Genomic DNA, 15,191 nt, shown 5'->3' with positions numbered 1-15,191 from the left:
TCACACGTGGTTGGGCGTGCACTGGAATGAGCTGCAGTATCCTGTCTCTTCATATTTTTAAATAACTAAAATTTAGAGCGGAAATCCCAGAATCAGGAGTCTTGGGTTAAAATCCCAGATTTGCCCCCAGACTCCTGGCTGACCCTAAAGGCAAGCCATTTTCGCCCCAGGGGAGTTAAAACATCCCCATCTCTGTAATTAGGAAAACTATACCGACTTCTTCCAAAAAAAGGTTTGAGATCCTTACCGAAAAAGATGCTGTGTAAATGGAAAGAATGACATGGACTCACTGAAAACCTAGGCTGTTAGTCACACCAGTAAAGCTACAAGTGTTTGATTTACGTGTACTGCTGCCCCTAAGAACAAAGAGAGCACACCATGAGCTTACGACGCTCCTTTTAAACAGACGTTTGGAGCTTGTAACTAGCAAAGTTTGGCAGTCCTCAAAACCATACAGAAAGCTAAAACGTTCTCCAACGTTAAATGGATCCTTACTGTGAAGTTAAAGCACTTGTAAAGTAAAGTAAGTTAGCCCAGAATTCCACCTGACAACTGGGATTCCTCCTCCCTCTGAATTACCTGTCTGAAAGAACAGAGTCACAGTGAATCTGTCTGGCCTAAATCAAAGACCCAAAGATATATGCTCCTTTCTTACAGTTAATCCTGTGTCAACAACTACATCCTTTCTAAGGTCCTTTAGATAAAAAACTCTGGGATTCTCTGGATTGCGAAAGGATCTGCTCTAAGGCTTGAGCTGCCTTCCTTGTTACCGGCGCCCTTGGTGTCACGGCCATTCCTGCGTGGCTGCTGCCCCCAAGAAGGTTGAAGTCATGCACTTGTGGCCTTGCCGGTGCTGGGAAAAGACTGGAAAGAGAATCCTGTGCCTGCCCCCTCTTGCAGCAGGGACAGCCTGGCCGTGGCCCCATCTGCTCCTCAGTGGGACAAGGACAGGCCACCGACTGTCAAGTCACACGATTACTACAGAGAAAAAGTACAAACTGCTCATCCCAAACGACAGCCTTATACGAGCATCCAGGTTTTCTTTTCTCATGGATGCCCTTCTTCAGGATTCCACACACGTAAGAGCTGGTTTTAAAATATGAAGCTCTGCGTGAGAAGGCAGACTCTAAACCCACAAATCTACAGAGTCCCGGTGCAGCACTCACCACGGCAGGTTAGCTCGAGGTGTAACCTGAATGTGGACAATCTGTAAAGTGTGATGTATATACCGGGTTGTGAAGACTGAGTACGGAAGAAGATAAAGAGTGTAAAATGTCTTGATAACATTGTGTAGTTTTAACACACTTAAATGGTATATTGGATATAATGGGTTAGATAAACTATTAAAATTAATTTCACCTGTTTCTTTTTTCTTTCTCAAATGTGGCTGCTAGAAAATTTTAAATTATATAAGATTAAATGGCTTGCACGTGTGGCTTGAATTATTATTATTATCCAATTATTTCTATTGGAGAGTCACACTCTGTATCATCTCTTACCCTGGTATGGAAAAAGAAATAAATGTTAGCTTAAATTAGTCTAGACTAACTCAGGAAAATTGAAAAAAAAAAAAAGATGACATTGGGCTGTATAAATTATTTGTTTCATTTAGGGATTTCACAATGTCAAAACACCAAAGCATACTCTGCACCATTAAAAACAATATGAATTTTATACTAGATGGTAATTAGACTTTTATGGAAAAAGTGCTTATTCTCAGATTCTGAACCTTACAGCGCATACGGCTCTAGCCCCTCACTGTGAGGATGAGAAAGGCAAGACTTGGAGTGATAGAGTGAGTGTTTCAGGCTCCACAGTTCGAGGTAGCAGCACAAGGCTGAGGACGCAAGACCGGGCGGCAGGGCTGCTCTTGACAGCACACGACCCTTCTGAGTCAGGCCACACAGGCCGAGAAAACGCTAGGGAGAGACCCACAAGATTTCACGCTCCATTTAGAGATAAGTTCCACACGCACCTATTTTATTTTACTAAAACAGCTCATGAGGTTACTGCCCTCTACGAAATATGATAGAATATTTCTCAGAATAATTGAGTTTTAGCTTTAAAAAAATTGCTATGGAAAAACTGGTACTGTGTTTTTAAGAAAAATCACTGATAACTCTGAAGAAAGGGCAACTGATTAATTTTAGCACAAAAAAGCTCACTACAGGGGCTTCCCTGGTGGCGCAGTGGTTGAGAGTCCGCCTGCCGATGTGGGGGACGTGGGTTCGTGCCCCAGTCCGGGAAGATCCCACATTCTGCGGAGCGGCTGGGCCCGTGAGCCATGGCCGCTGAGCCTGCGCGTCCGGAGCCTGTGCTCCGCAACGGGAGAGGCCACAGCAGTGAGAGGCCCGCGTACCGCAAAAAAAAAAAAAAAAGCTCACTACATGAACTAGTACCTAGAATTGTTCCACATTTATGACTGTCGTGGTGACTGATCCCTGTGTGAAGATGCTCTGCCTTATTTATTCATCCCAGTGACAGAAGCACCTCCTTCAAGGTGGTCCAGTGCACGACGTGCTCTGCAGGTGGGTACAGTGAAGGTCTAGTTCATGTCTAACACAGAGAAAACAGCAGTGCACATCACATATTTGATCTGGGTAATAGACGGGCCATCCAAGAGTAACGTTTCTAAAAGTCATAAGCTTTCCCTACATACAGATTTGACTAACCAGAGCTGGGAAGCCGTCTCCAGGGACATGCTAATGTCTCCCAAGGAAAGCCCATCAGAAAGTTCAGCTGCCCTATCTTTGGACCATTAACACTGTATGTGGAGTGAGGCTGCATCCCCGAACACCGACCGTGGAAAAGTAATTCTTCTCAAATGAAAACTGGCATGTTAAGTGTACCCTCTGGGTTCGGGGCATGTTTCCCATCCCCAAATAAAATTTTAAGCACAAAGAGACAGAAATGCTCTCTCCTGCTGCTAACTGTTTTATTCAGTCATCTGTCAAATAAGGGAAAATGGCAAAAAAAAAACCCCAAACCCAAACCTTTATATTTTCATTTCCTTGTGTCTGTTCTTTCCACCATTTAAAAAAAAACCGTGGAGCTCATCAAAAGAACACGCCATCGTCAGGAGAGGGATGCGCCTTCCCCGTCGCACTCGCTCATTTTCCAGGGAACAGAGTTACCGCAGACAAAGGACGATGCCGCACGTGTACAGTAACAGCAGTAACCACTCTGACTCGCGACATAAAGTGACCCATTAAAAGATTTAAATGTTCCTCATTAACTTTTATCGGCCTCAATTTTTAACTTTTCTCCTCCTCTTGAAATTAAAAATGAGCATTCCCTCCACCCGTGTGCCCCTTCAAGCGGCACATTCAGGCTCAGCGAGGTCTGGGGCAAACACCACAAACAACGAACTCCCTGGGCGGAGTTTCCTTGAATGTCTCCAAACCCTTCCTAAAAAGTCCTAAGTCTGAGGCTACATGGTTTAAACTGAGGGGAAGGATCAGAGATTTCACAGTCCTATTCTTCCAGGGTTTATCACTCCTAATCACTAAAAAGAAGCAAGGAAAATTGAGTCCTTTCTACGTGCTGGGCGTATTGGCGGGGGGGGGGGGGGCAGAGCGAGGGATGAACAAAACCTTTTGATTTGTTTCTAGAAACAATGATGTTATGTTAAAAAGTAGCATTTTAGAAAATGAAAAGTAAGTGCACAGTTGGTCAGAACATTTTCGAAATATAGGAATGTTACCAAAAAAATACAGAATTTCACCTCCATGTGCACATTCACCTGTGGAAATACATTCGATGCCAGGTGATCTCTGCCTGCACTGAAAGAAATCACCTTTAAGAAGCAGATTTACCTTCTCTCCTGTCACACAAGATAGGAACTGAGTAGAGAGATTCCTTCAGTTATAAAACTTACTGTTATTATTTATTGTTAATTTGATTATGGTTGCTATATGATCCTTTTTGAAAACTGGTTAATATATATCCTATAGCTCATATATAGATATGAACAAAAAACGGAATATTTTTCAGCCACAAAAGGAAGGAAATCTTTCCATTTGCAGCGACGTGGATGGACTTGAAGGGCATTATCCTAAGTGAATAAATCAGACAAAGAAAGACAAATACTGTCTGACCTCACTCCTATGAGAGAAACCTAAGAAATACAGCAAGCAGAAAACGGAGCTCATCAAAACAGAGCACAGGTTGGTGGCTGCCGGTGTGGGGGAGGAGTCGTAGTAAAAGGCGAGCGAAGGGGGAGAAGGGGGTCAAAAGGCACAACCGTCCAGTTCCGGGGATGTGACGCACCGCAGGGTGACTACAGTTAACAGCACTGTGTTGCATACTTGAAAGCTGCTAAGAGTAGAGCTTAAAAGTTCTCATCATAAGAAAAAAAACTGTAACTATACAAGGTGACAGGTGTTACCTAGACTTATCGTGGTGACCATTTTGCAGGATATACAAGTATCAAATCTTTATGCTGTACATCTGAAACTAATGCAGTGTTACACGCCAACCAGATCTCAATGGAAAAAAAAACTACTGTTAGCTGACCCTAATTTAAGAAAACTTGTATTGCTGCAAACATGTCGATTCCATCCACAGTCACCTCAGGTGGCTGGCAGGCAAACTTGGTAGCCCACTATCTACAAGAAATTGTAGAAGCAAGTTTTCCTCCTCAAAGAACAAGATGGTGTAATTCTTTTTAAAAGACTATATTTCAGTTACAGAGAAAACTACTACTACTATGTCAAAAATGACAGTAACATGCCTTTTGTCACCTTGCAAACTTTAGACTTGAAAGCAGCCTCTAGTGCAACTTTCCCATCACCCCAGCTGAGTTCCGAGGCCACCAGTGTAGCAGCAGCGCTCAGAAACTGCAGGGCCGGCTGGCTACAGCGCGCACGCGGCTGCTCAGGGACAGGAGCCCCAGCCAGCTGGTTCCGCTGAGGGACGCCCCGTTTCTTTATAAAATCCGGAAAAGCAGGGACAGGCGAACACAAAAGTGCAGGTACGGCAAGACGGAGAGCTCACGGGAGATTCACGAGAGTACAAGCACGGCTCCGCATGGTGTCCCATCGACACCAACACGGGGTGGCAGGGAGCACGAGAGAGGGCAAACGACACAGGAGGTGCAGGCCGAGATCCGCACGGTCGCCTGACGGCCGCGAGCTGCCAGCAGCTCTTCACAGGCAGTGCTACAGGGTGAGAAGCCAATCGCACGCGATCTGTGTTGGACTGAGCACCCACGAGCTGCCATAAAACAAAACCGGGAGCCTGTTAAGCCAAGGCTGAAGAGGCCACACACGCTCTGCACCCCGACTGCTCGCCGTCTTCTTTACACCACTGTCACGACCACACGAAGCCCACGTGGGGCGGCACCGGACACGGGTCCTGGGAGGGGGCGAGACCGCGCCGGACGCGGGTCAGGGGCCGGGCGGGCCAAGAGCCTCGTGCCCGGGGCCAGTGCAGAGCCAGGCCCCCTGCGACACCACGTGGGGCGGGCAGGTACCCCCTGCAGCGTCCCTTCCCACCTTCGACCAGAGGGAGAGTCTTTGCGAGTGAACACCTGGCCCTACGAGCCCCTTCCCTGGCGGAGCAGAACGGCCACAGGCCAGGGCTCACCGTAAGTCCGCGGCCGTCCCTTCCTCCCAGCGACGGCACAAGCCACGGGGGTGGCTACTGCTGTTGCCGCCGCGGGTCACGGGAGACGCAAGGGTCGCGGCGTGGACTCCAGGCCGTGAGGAGAGAGGAGCCCCCGCAGGCCCCCGCCACTTGCGGCTGAGTGTGGCTCCTAAGTGACAGGGAAGCGCCCGGGGGACTGTCTCTGCGTGAATGGCTAAGGCGTCACGCAGCACTCTCGCTGGCTACGTGATCTGCTGGAAGCCACAGCGGAAAGACCACGGGGGCCTGCAGCCGTGTTGGGACTGAACTGTTTCAAGTCAGTGAACGTCTCTGAGGAATGAAGGGCTTCACCTGCCAGAGGAAGGGGCTGCATCAGTTGCTTCTAAACTAGATGGACCAACGAGGCTGCTCTGGTCTGAGTCCATCCCGTTTCGGTGCCCCTGCTTCAGGTGCTCTGAAGGCTCCGTGCGTTGCAAGCAAGGGTGAGCATGGAGGCCAGACGTGGAGGGTGCGTGCGTGTGCGTGCGTGTGAAGGCGGCCCAGCCAGCCCGGTGAAGGCCCCTGCAGGGGCCAGGTGAGGTTCAGCCCCCGACCCGACGGGCGCAGGCGCGGCAGCCTCAGGTGGGACAGGACCTCGCGTGCCGCACTCCAGTCACCAGCCTTGGCTCCGCAGTGGAGACGCTGCTGCTGGCCGTAAGGAGAAGGACGATGGTCTCTGTGCTTCAGAGGCGGCCGGCCGGCAGCAGAGCCGACATGGGAGCCCGTCCAAGCCGGCACAAGGCAGGCTCTCAGCCCTCGGGTGCTGGTCAGAGACAAACTGAGCTATTCTCTCTCCAAGGCTTATTTTGGAGGAAGAAGGATAATAGCGTCTATCTCACGAGACTGCTGTGAAAGTCAGCTTGTAAAAAGTGTCAAGTAGTTTATACATTCAGTACTCAGTAAGGTCTTAAACTTGGAAATAAAGGCTAAACATATATTTGAATGAATAGCATTTCAGATTCAGAGAAAGGTCTTTTCTTTAAAACAACAACTGGCACATAGAGCAGGTTAAAAATAAAGGGCCGTCCAGGAGATTCTGGTTTCCCAGTTATTCCCACACAGGCTGGCCGCTCCTCCAACCCACTACGGAGATGGGAAATGAGCTGCAGACACCGTCCTTTCACCTGCTGAACGCGAGCTCACGTGATTATCATGGTTTCCTTAAATGGCAGCCCTTCCTGATCAGATCAGGAGGCTTTAGCTACTGCAGGAAGAAGGGGAGGCCGGCAGCCACCTCTTGGCGGGAGAAGGCGGTTCACGCGTGCCCAGCGCCGTCAAGCGCCAGCCGGGACCCTGGAGGCTCCCACTGCTGCAAGAGGCCTTGGGGCGCAGAGCCAGGGCTTCCCGCTCCAGATGCTGGTGACCCATCAGAGACGCTCTTGGCGGGGGTTTAGATCCCTGCCACCTGAGAGAAGGGGAAGGGCGGGGCCCAGAGGAGGAGGGAGGGAAGGAGGGGAGGGCCAGCGCCCTGCAAGCCAGGAAGGACCCGACAGGAATGTCACCTAAGCCTTCGCAGCCTCTTCGAGCCCACGAGCCTCCCCAGGTCCCACACCGGGACCTCGTTAGGGCTCATTTCAGCAGGTGACTCACTTGGCTCAGCCGTTCGCTGATGCTTTGGTTTCCCAGAGCCTCAGGCAGACAGTTCACGACAATGAGGCTTTCAGCCGCCGCTGACAGCAGGCGGTGGAATTCAAGCCACCTAGGTCCTTTCTTCCAACTTCTCACTTCAGGTTTTTTGAAGATAAGGATCAAATGAAATGATTTCTGTTAAACCTGTATTTCCTGTACAGAGTTGATACCTTCTCCAAATTACATGACTGTACAACTATTAAACTAATACTCACTGCAGCGGAAGTCTCTGCTCAGAACGCGGAGCTATAGCCTTTTAACTCTGGGTCCTCAGATACTGCAGCTTCTTCCTAACCCAGTTCCTCGGAACTGGGCTCCATCTCACAGGGCAGGGGAGGCCTAAAGCCAGCGGCACAAATGCTGGTTTATCCCTAATTCCTGGTGAGGGTCAACGCTGGAGGCCAGTGAAAACAATAGCTGTCACATCTCACAAGGAGGACTAAATGTACCAAGAAGCAGCCCTGAAACGCAGTGAGGGTCACAGTCAGGGGCCTGGCTGGAACCTGCCGTTGGAAGGCCAGGCCTGCAGTCCAGGGCACCTCCCTTCAAAGCCAGCCTTTTTCCTGTAAAAAATGCAAATAGTAATTCCTGCTCTCCTAACCGTGGGCTGACATCTGTCAGGAGAATCAAATCCAAAGATGTAAGTGATAAAGCACTACACAAACACAAGAGGATAACCTTCAGAGCTTTAAAAAAAAAAAAGTTCCAGTGAAAGCGCTTTGTATTTTGTTTGCAAACTTGAAATTTAAGATCCAGTGAAAATCAGCAAGTAATTCTTGACCCAAAGGAGGCACTATAAGAAAAAGCATATGAAACCATGAAGCCCGGGATTCTGATCTCTGGCCCTGCGCAGGTGAGCAGGACGGAGGTGCCACTGCCACGCCCGGGGGGAGTGTGGGGACTGTGTGGACCTGCCAGGAATGCAACCTGCCTCCCAGGCTCCGCCCAGGCAACCCTCACCCGGCAGCGGGGCTGCCGCACTCCACGCACAGGTGAGCCAGCAGCTGAGGGCAGACCCGGACACCTGCATCCGTGCTCTGAACATGGGGAGGAAAGGACGTGGCACTCGGAGAACATAAAGATCCTGCAGGACCATCCTCCTTCCTTCACAGAGATCTTCCACAGCTACTGTCAAAAAACTCTGCCTACGAATCTTTAAGTCAACTATTACATGTATTTAAAAACAAAGATGGATCATTAGAAAGTGAGCTGCTACTGATGAGTGTGTGAGTGTGTGTGTGTGTGTGTGTGTGTGTGTGTGTCTGGGGGTCGGGGGAGGGGAAGGAATGGAGAGAGAAAGTTTCCAAAACAACAGAATCTGTGATGGAAATCTTGCTCTATCAAGAAGAATCCTGCATCAGATGACACTCTTGAAAACTGAGAGGAAACACAGTGAGAGGCTCAAAGATGAAGAGGCTTCTGGAGGAGCAGATGTCAACACTATCAGTCACACAAAGGGCGCCTGACCTTGTCAACTAATGTACTTCTGCGATTTCTAAATTTCGTCTTGTCAGTCAGAGCCAATGTATCATTCTTTCTTTCTATGTTTTCCATCTGCTCAGATATCCTTCTTTGAAAAACAGGAATAAAAATAAATAAATAAAAATAGGAATAAAGTCTAATAATAGTAGAATCTAGAGATCATCGGGAAACTTACCACAGAATGAGAACGTCTAAGCACTGCTCAGCGTTCCTTCACGGCAGCATGCAACAAGAGAGAAAACTGCTTGAACACATTTCGCTGGAATCAAGTAAATCCAACATAACTAAAACCTAAAGGTGGTAAGAGCATATTCACATTTGCTCAAGAGTGGAAAATGTCTCATGCTAAGTATAGGAAACAATATGTTAATAGTAAGGGGAATAAAACACATCTCATATTTTCTATAAATTCGTTTTTATAAATTTTATAAAGAGCTGATCAGATAGGGAGATTCCACTCATTTCAAGTATTTATGGGGCATCTGTTCTGTACCAGGCAGGTTGCGAGGCACAATTAGAAGAGGAACAAAATCCAGTCGTGCCTTCAAGCAGCTGAGAGGGACAGACACAAGATAACCAACCACATCCTTTCCTATGTTTGTGGAGGAGTGATTTTATTCTCCGAGATTTCAGATCTTAGATTCTGCAGGAAGTAATGAACAATGATTTAAGCTCGACCATTTTCTTTAGAATATGAGAAGATACAGCAAAAGTGATCTCAAATATTTTACATAGCTCACAGATAGCGGGGGACTGCAGAGTAATTTCATCTCTTTCTTTAGGATCTTTACTAATAATTTCCAAATGAGGCTTCAGTCAACAGCGCAGACTGTTTCACAGATGGTTTCTCAGTTTTGCCTTCAGATAATTCTGCTTCTGTAAAACTTCACTCGTGAATTATTTGGGTTTCGTGGAAGCCCCATCCACGATCTTCTTTGCTAAAATGAGAGGGGATCTTCACTCAACAGCCCCCAGGTTCATCCACTCGGGCATATTGAGATTGCAGGCAGAACACAACCATGGCCTCTAGAACGACTCGAAAGGCTACGTGGGAAAACCCTTTGGAAATTTGGTCCCAAGAGATGGTGGCTTTTGAAGATTCTTTACAATAAGGCATCAAGAACATGGAACAAAGTCAATATCCTATTTTGAAGCTATTTAGTCAAGGTGTCAAACACTTCATTCCTGCACAATATCTATTCCAAACAAGAGCCCAGAGCATTGCCTTCTCCTGCAAATCATCACTAAGCGTAGGTGACGTCATACTTTGAGAGGCAATTATATCCATATCACATGAGGAGTCTTGTCACTACAATTAAAGAGCCAGTTTTCATTGTGGGAGGAAGCAGACAGGAAGCGGGCGCCAGCAGGGACAGGAGGGAGGGCGGAGGGGCAGAGAAAGGACAGGGCCAGGCAGTGAGGAGGGGACGGCAGCCGAGGGACCCCTGCCAGGCACTTGAGACAAGAGTGAATGAGTCCCACCATTTACACGGTTATGTTCAGGAACTGACCCGTGACTTTCTTGGCTACGAGTGGTTGCTTGGTGGCCTGCAGGGTATGCTGACACAGCATCGGGGAGGGGGGTGACCCGGAGGGGGGGCCAGGATGCTGCTCATTGCAGCTAACTGCTGCCCCTGAAAAGGTGAGTGGCGTCTACACACCAGGCGCTGTGTCTTCTGAGAGGGCAGCCCACCACCCTACACCCGCTTCTTCCTCTCTCCACACAGACACACACACACCTTTGCCAAGAACCACTTTTCTAATTTAAAGTCAGATGCTCAATTCTACCTTTTTAAAACACACTGAAAATCTGATCTCACCATGCACCCACCTCCATGTTTCTAACTTATCTGTGGATGAAAACTTGAGGCATATCCATCCTAGAAGCTTCATTTGTTAACACAACGAAGTAAACAGGGCCTGCAGTTTATAGGGTGTGGGGCATGGCTGCTCCTGTGGTGTCATCCCCAACCCGTGAAGACCTGGCCATGGAAATATGGCAACTACGACTTCCTGCACGTCTGCTGGGTGGGGTCTGACTGGAGAACGGGATCAGGTACCGTTGACTCTTAGAGATGCAAACCCAAGAGGAAATCAAACTCCTCTCCTGAGTGTGAAGAAGAGACGTCCCAACAAGCAAGCTTCCCTTTACACAGAATCTCAGAAAGTTTAAATGCATCCTTTCCTTCCAGATCTGTGTGAATTAATACCAGGTGCAAAATGCCAGCAGCAGCCTGCACGAGGAGGAGAGGGGGCCTGAGACACAGCAGTCACCTCCCCAGCTCTGTCACCAGGCTCCCGTCCCCGCCAGAGGCTCCCTGCTCCCCCCAGGTCTCTGTCACCTGCTGAGACCAAAGCTGTCCTGAAGGTCAACTCACTTGGCGGCCAACGAACAGGGAGGGTGGGCGGTTCCCAGCTCATTTCCCCAAACACACCCTGTGCATCTGGGCCGCATGCATCCAGCCAGTGGGAGGGGTTCAGGGAGAGCCGACAGCCAGCTCAGTGGCTCTGAACTGCCAGATACTCCTCCTGCCCTGGGACCACAAGTGGCAGAAAGAGAAAAGGACAGAAGGTAATTTTCTGTCTCTCTGGGAAACGGAAAGTCACCCGGATCCCACTGTTGCCCTCACTTCGGCCTAAGTCAGGGCTATGGCTCGGGCATCAGGCCCGGGCCGGGGACCAGGCGGCCTTCACCTCTGTGGTCACCTTGGCTTTGAGCACTCACGTCCCCTCAGCTCCCTCGTCTGTAAGAGGAGGACGGACTCACCCTGTCTGGAGGCTTGTGCACATTATAGAAGACGATGGATATGAAGTTTCTGGCATGTAATACGTGCCTAACATTTGGCAATTATTCTTATTTTTATTTCTGAAAGTAGCTTTTTATTACTAATCTGGGCTCCCTGACCAAAAAGAAAACCATTAAAGGAATATATTAAAATTCAGATGAACCTCAAAACTTCTCCCCTGATAATGTGAAAGTCCCCGGATTGCCTCTAGGCCAGGTTTCTCTTCAGGGGCATCTGTCCTGTCAGCCGTGGGCAGCAGAACCTCATGATATGTTTAAATGGTTTTTTGCGGAGTCCTGGAAAGAGCTCACACTCGGGTCTCTTGATTACCTGTGTATCCCAAGAGCAAAGGACCATCCCGTAGGTGGAAAAGCTTAAGGACTCTTGTGGCCTAGCCCTTAACAATAACTTATCTCTCAATCTTTTCTGGCTAATTCTATCAAGGTGCAACCACAGTGGGACCTCTTTAGCCAAACGGCTACTGTTCATTTTATTTAAGCTCAGGGCACCATTTCCCAACTCCGCAATGCTAGACGTTAATGCCCACTTTTCACTAGAAGGGGGGCAAGGTAAGATGTGTTTGGAAAACCCTCTACTACTCCCAGCAGGCCTAGTGCAGGCTCACATATGCTAAGTTCTGAGAAGGTGGTCTTATAGTAAAGAAATCTGCTGACCTTTATGCAGTATAGCATTGTCTTGTCAGGAGGGTTTGGCTTTGGGCAGGGTCATTTGTAGCAGCTAGAACCATGGCCATGGGAGATAGTCCACAGAGGTGCTGAAGGAACAATGTTCCAGGCACTGCTGGTGCACTGCCGGTGCACTGCCAGTGCACTGCTGCTGCAATGCTGGTGCACTGCTGCTACAATGCTGCTGCACTGCCGGTGCACTGCTGGTGCAATGCTGCTGCACTGCTGGTGCACTACTGCTGCACTGCTGGTGCACTGCTGGTGCAGTGCTGCTACAATGCTGCACTGCTGGTGCAATGCTGCTACAGTGCTGCTGCACTGCTGGTACAATGCTGCACTGCTGGTGCAATGCTGCTGCAATGCTGGCTGCCTGAGCTCACCCGACGTGGCACACAGCACCGCGTGCTCTCATGAATACGAGCTGATGCTCCGAGTTCATGACGAGTTCATGATGGGAGTCAGGCGTGAGAACAGGTTGCGGTCAGGGCACAGAAATATTTAAGAAGATGAAGATATTTTAAAAGTTTGGATTGTCAACTGACCTTATCCCATAAGAAATGCATATTTTTGAAAACCTGTGTTTGTGTAAATTGTGTATTTATAGCCCCAAGCCACTAGCACTACAGCATTTTTTAAACAGTCATTTTTTCCTCAAAACACAACAATAACTGCAGATGTTAATTACAGCACCTGGGTGGTGGGTATATGTCTGTTCACTGTAAAATTAATGCAACAATTCTGCATCTTTAGCAATGTTTCTAATAAAATAATATAAAAGATGTAACTGCACATGACTTGTTTATTCTAAAGCGCCATGTAATTTAATATAGTTTTTATATTCTTCATTTCAAGTTGAAATACCTCTTACCCACTCAAATAATTTTTAAATCATTTTGATCTAGGAAACAAGACTAAGGACAGAAGTTAGTGAATCTGAATCAGCAACAGGAAATGGGTTTGTATAAATTGTTGGAAAAATGTTTACAAGGAAGAGATAGATTCTCATCAGGGATGTATAGCACATTAATGCTGATTTTTAACAGGGTGGCTATTATGTCCTTTTCACAGATGGATAAATTGATGTATAAAACCTTGTTAAGGGCTTCCCTGGTGGCACAGTGGTTGAGAGTCCGCCTGCCGATGCAGGGGACACGGGTTCGTGCCCCGGTCCGGGAAGATCCCACGTGCCGCGGAGCGGCTGGGCCCGTGAGCCATGGCCGCTGAGCCTGCGCGTCCGGAGCCTGTGCTCCGCAACGGGAGAGGCCACAGCAGTGAGAGGCCTGCGTACCGCAAAAAAATAAAAAACCTTGTTAAGACTTAGGCTCACTGACCCAGCTGGGATCACCTACACCCAGTCTGGCCAACGCTCTCTACTCTTCATCATTAAAATTCATCCATAAATAAGAACTTATTAGTCACTTAATCTAAAGATATATGAATACAACATGTTTACGTATAAATGAGAGGGATTATATAATTAAAGCGTATGTAAATGAGATGCTATTATGACTTGTTTGATCTGTGCTGGCCAAGGCTTCTTTACTCTAAAGCTGATTATAGCGCCAGGATGCAGATGTGTTTTAAACAAACAATGCTTCTCATTTTTCATTCTTAGCCTTGTTGATTTTAATTTTGGCCACACCTACTTTTACTCATAAATCTGTGAAGTAACCTCATTTTAATATATTTAGAAATGCAAAGGATGATAATATTTCTTAAAATGGAGATAGCGAACTATGGATTCTTATTTAATGATGACACATTTTTAGAAATCATGAAATGTCGACTTCTTTCAGAACCCGTAAGTGAGCAAACGCTTTTTAGAGCATCAACATGTGTTACTGTCGGAGCCAAGGGAATCCTTAATACGCAAAACCCACCTGTATTATGGAACAAATCAGGTGCTGAATGCCAGCGAGAATGACTTAACTTTGTATGTGTGTTTGTGAAATCTGAAAATGTGACACTTGCTGAAAAGCCAGAACCTCTTAACCCTCACGTCTTACCCTCCCTGGAGATCTTGGCTCCTGCGGCTGCTGTACTGACACATCTCGGCAAGGAATCTTCAAAATGACATCATTTGAGAAGACCTTTTTGAAGTCTTTGAGCCACAGTGTTTCCGAAATATCTTCCTGTTAAACAAATACACAGGTGGGCCTTTGTGCCAGGGTTGCGCGACACCCAGGAGCAGTGCCACCCTCGGCATCTGGGGATGAGACGACAGCACGGTCCTTCCCGCAGACCCACTGAGCTCACGAAAAGTGTTCTTGTTACTTATGTGTTTATGTAACAGTCTCATGCCTTTTTGTTGAATTTTTCTGGCCTGTTTTCAAAATGTCATGTATCTTTTTCCCTGATTGAAAAAGTTTATACATACTCATTTCAATATATGGAAAATACCAAAGTATACAGAAGAAAATAAACATAACCAAAAATAAGTATTACTAACATTTTGATATACTGTTTCTCACACTATCAAAATCTATTTCTGAGTTCCAATAACAAACTTCTTTTGTACCCCAGTGCAAAAATATAAAATAAAATAGAATGAAATTTCATCTATTTGGTTCCCGAAACTGAAGAACAAGACTTTGGATGACGAAGGATACGCACAGAGCCTTCTGTGCGGCTCTAAGTAAATGCAGAAGCTCAAAGGTTACATGCCAAAATGCTATTCTTGAGAAAATAATGCACTTATTTTTACAAAACTTGCCTCATATTTTTAAGAAGGTAAGACCATGTAGGTCAGACAAAAGGAAGTTTCAGCTTCTCTTGTTAACACCTCCTTTCTCCCGCTTTCTTATTACTTCTGAAAGTATGGTCTTACATATTTTTAACGAATGTTCTTAAAATACATCCAAGGGCGACTATCATAAAATGCTTCATTGTATTTGCAGTTTAGAAGAACACATTTAAATGATCTAAATGTTACGTTGTTCAAAATTTTAAATCAGAAATTTTTTTGTCTGTAATATAAATCAGA

The 15,191-nt window shown here is 47.1% G+C and overlaps 1 protein-coding gene across 4 annotated transcripts in view; it reads right to left on the bottom strand.

Annotated features, from left to right (window-relative positions):
• Window positions 1–15,191, bottom strand: part of GMDS (GDP-mannose 4,6-dehydratase) — a 479,880-nt gene that overhangs the window by 235,266 nt on the left and 229,423 nt on the right. The gene's annotated exons all lie outside the window — the stretch shown is intronic.

The sequence above is a fragment of the Lagenorhynchus albirostris genome, chromosome 10, assembly GCF_949774975.1.
Source record: "Lagenorhynchus albirostris chromosome 10, mLagAlb1.1, whole genome shotgun sequence".
Taxonomy (NCBI): domain Eukaryota; kingdom Metazoa; phylum Chordata; class Mammalia; order Artiodactyla; family Delphinidae; genus Lagenorhynchus; species Lagenorhynchus albirostris.
Note: the sequence above shows the minus strand (reverse complement) of the source record. Positions and strands in the feature narration are given on the sequence as shown.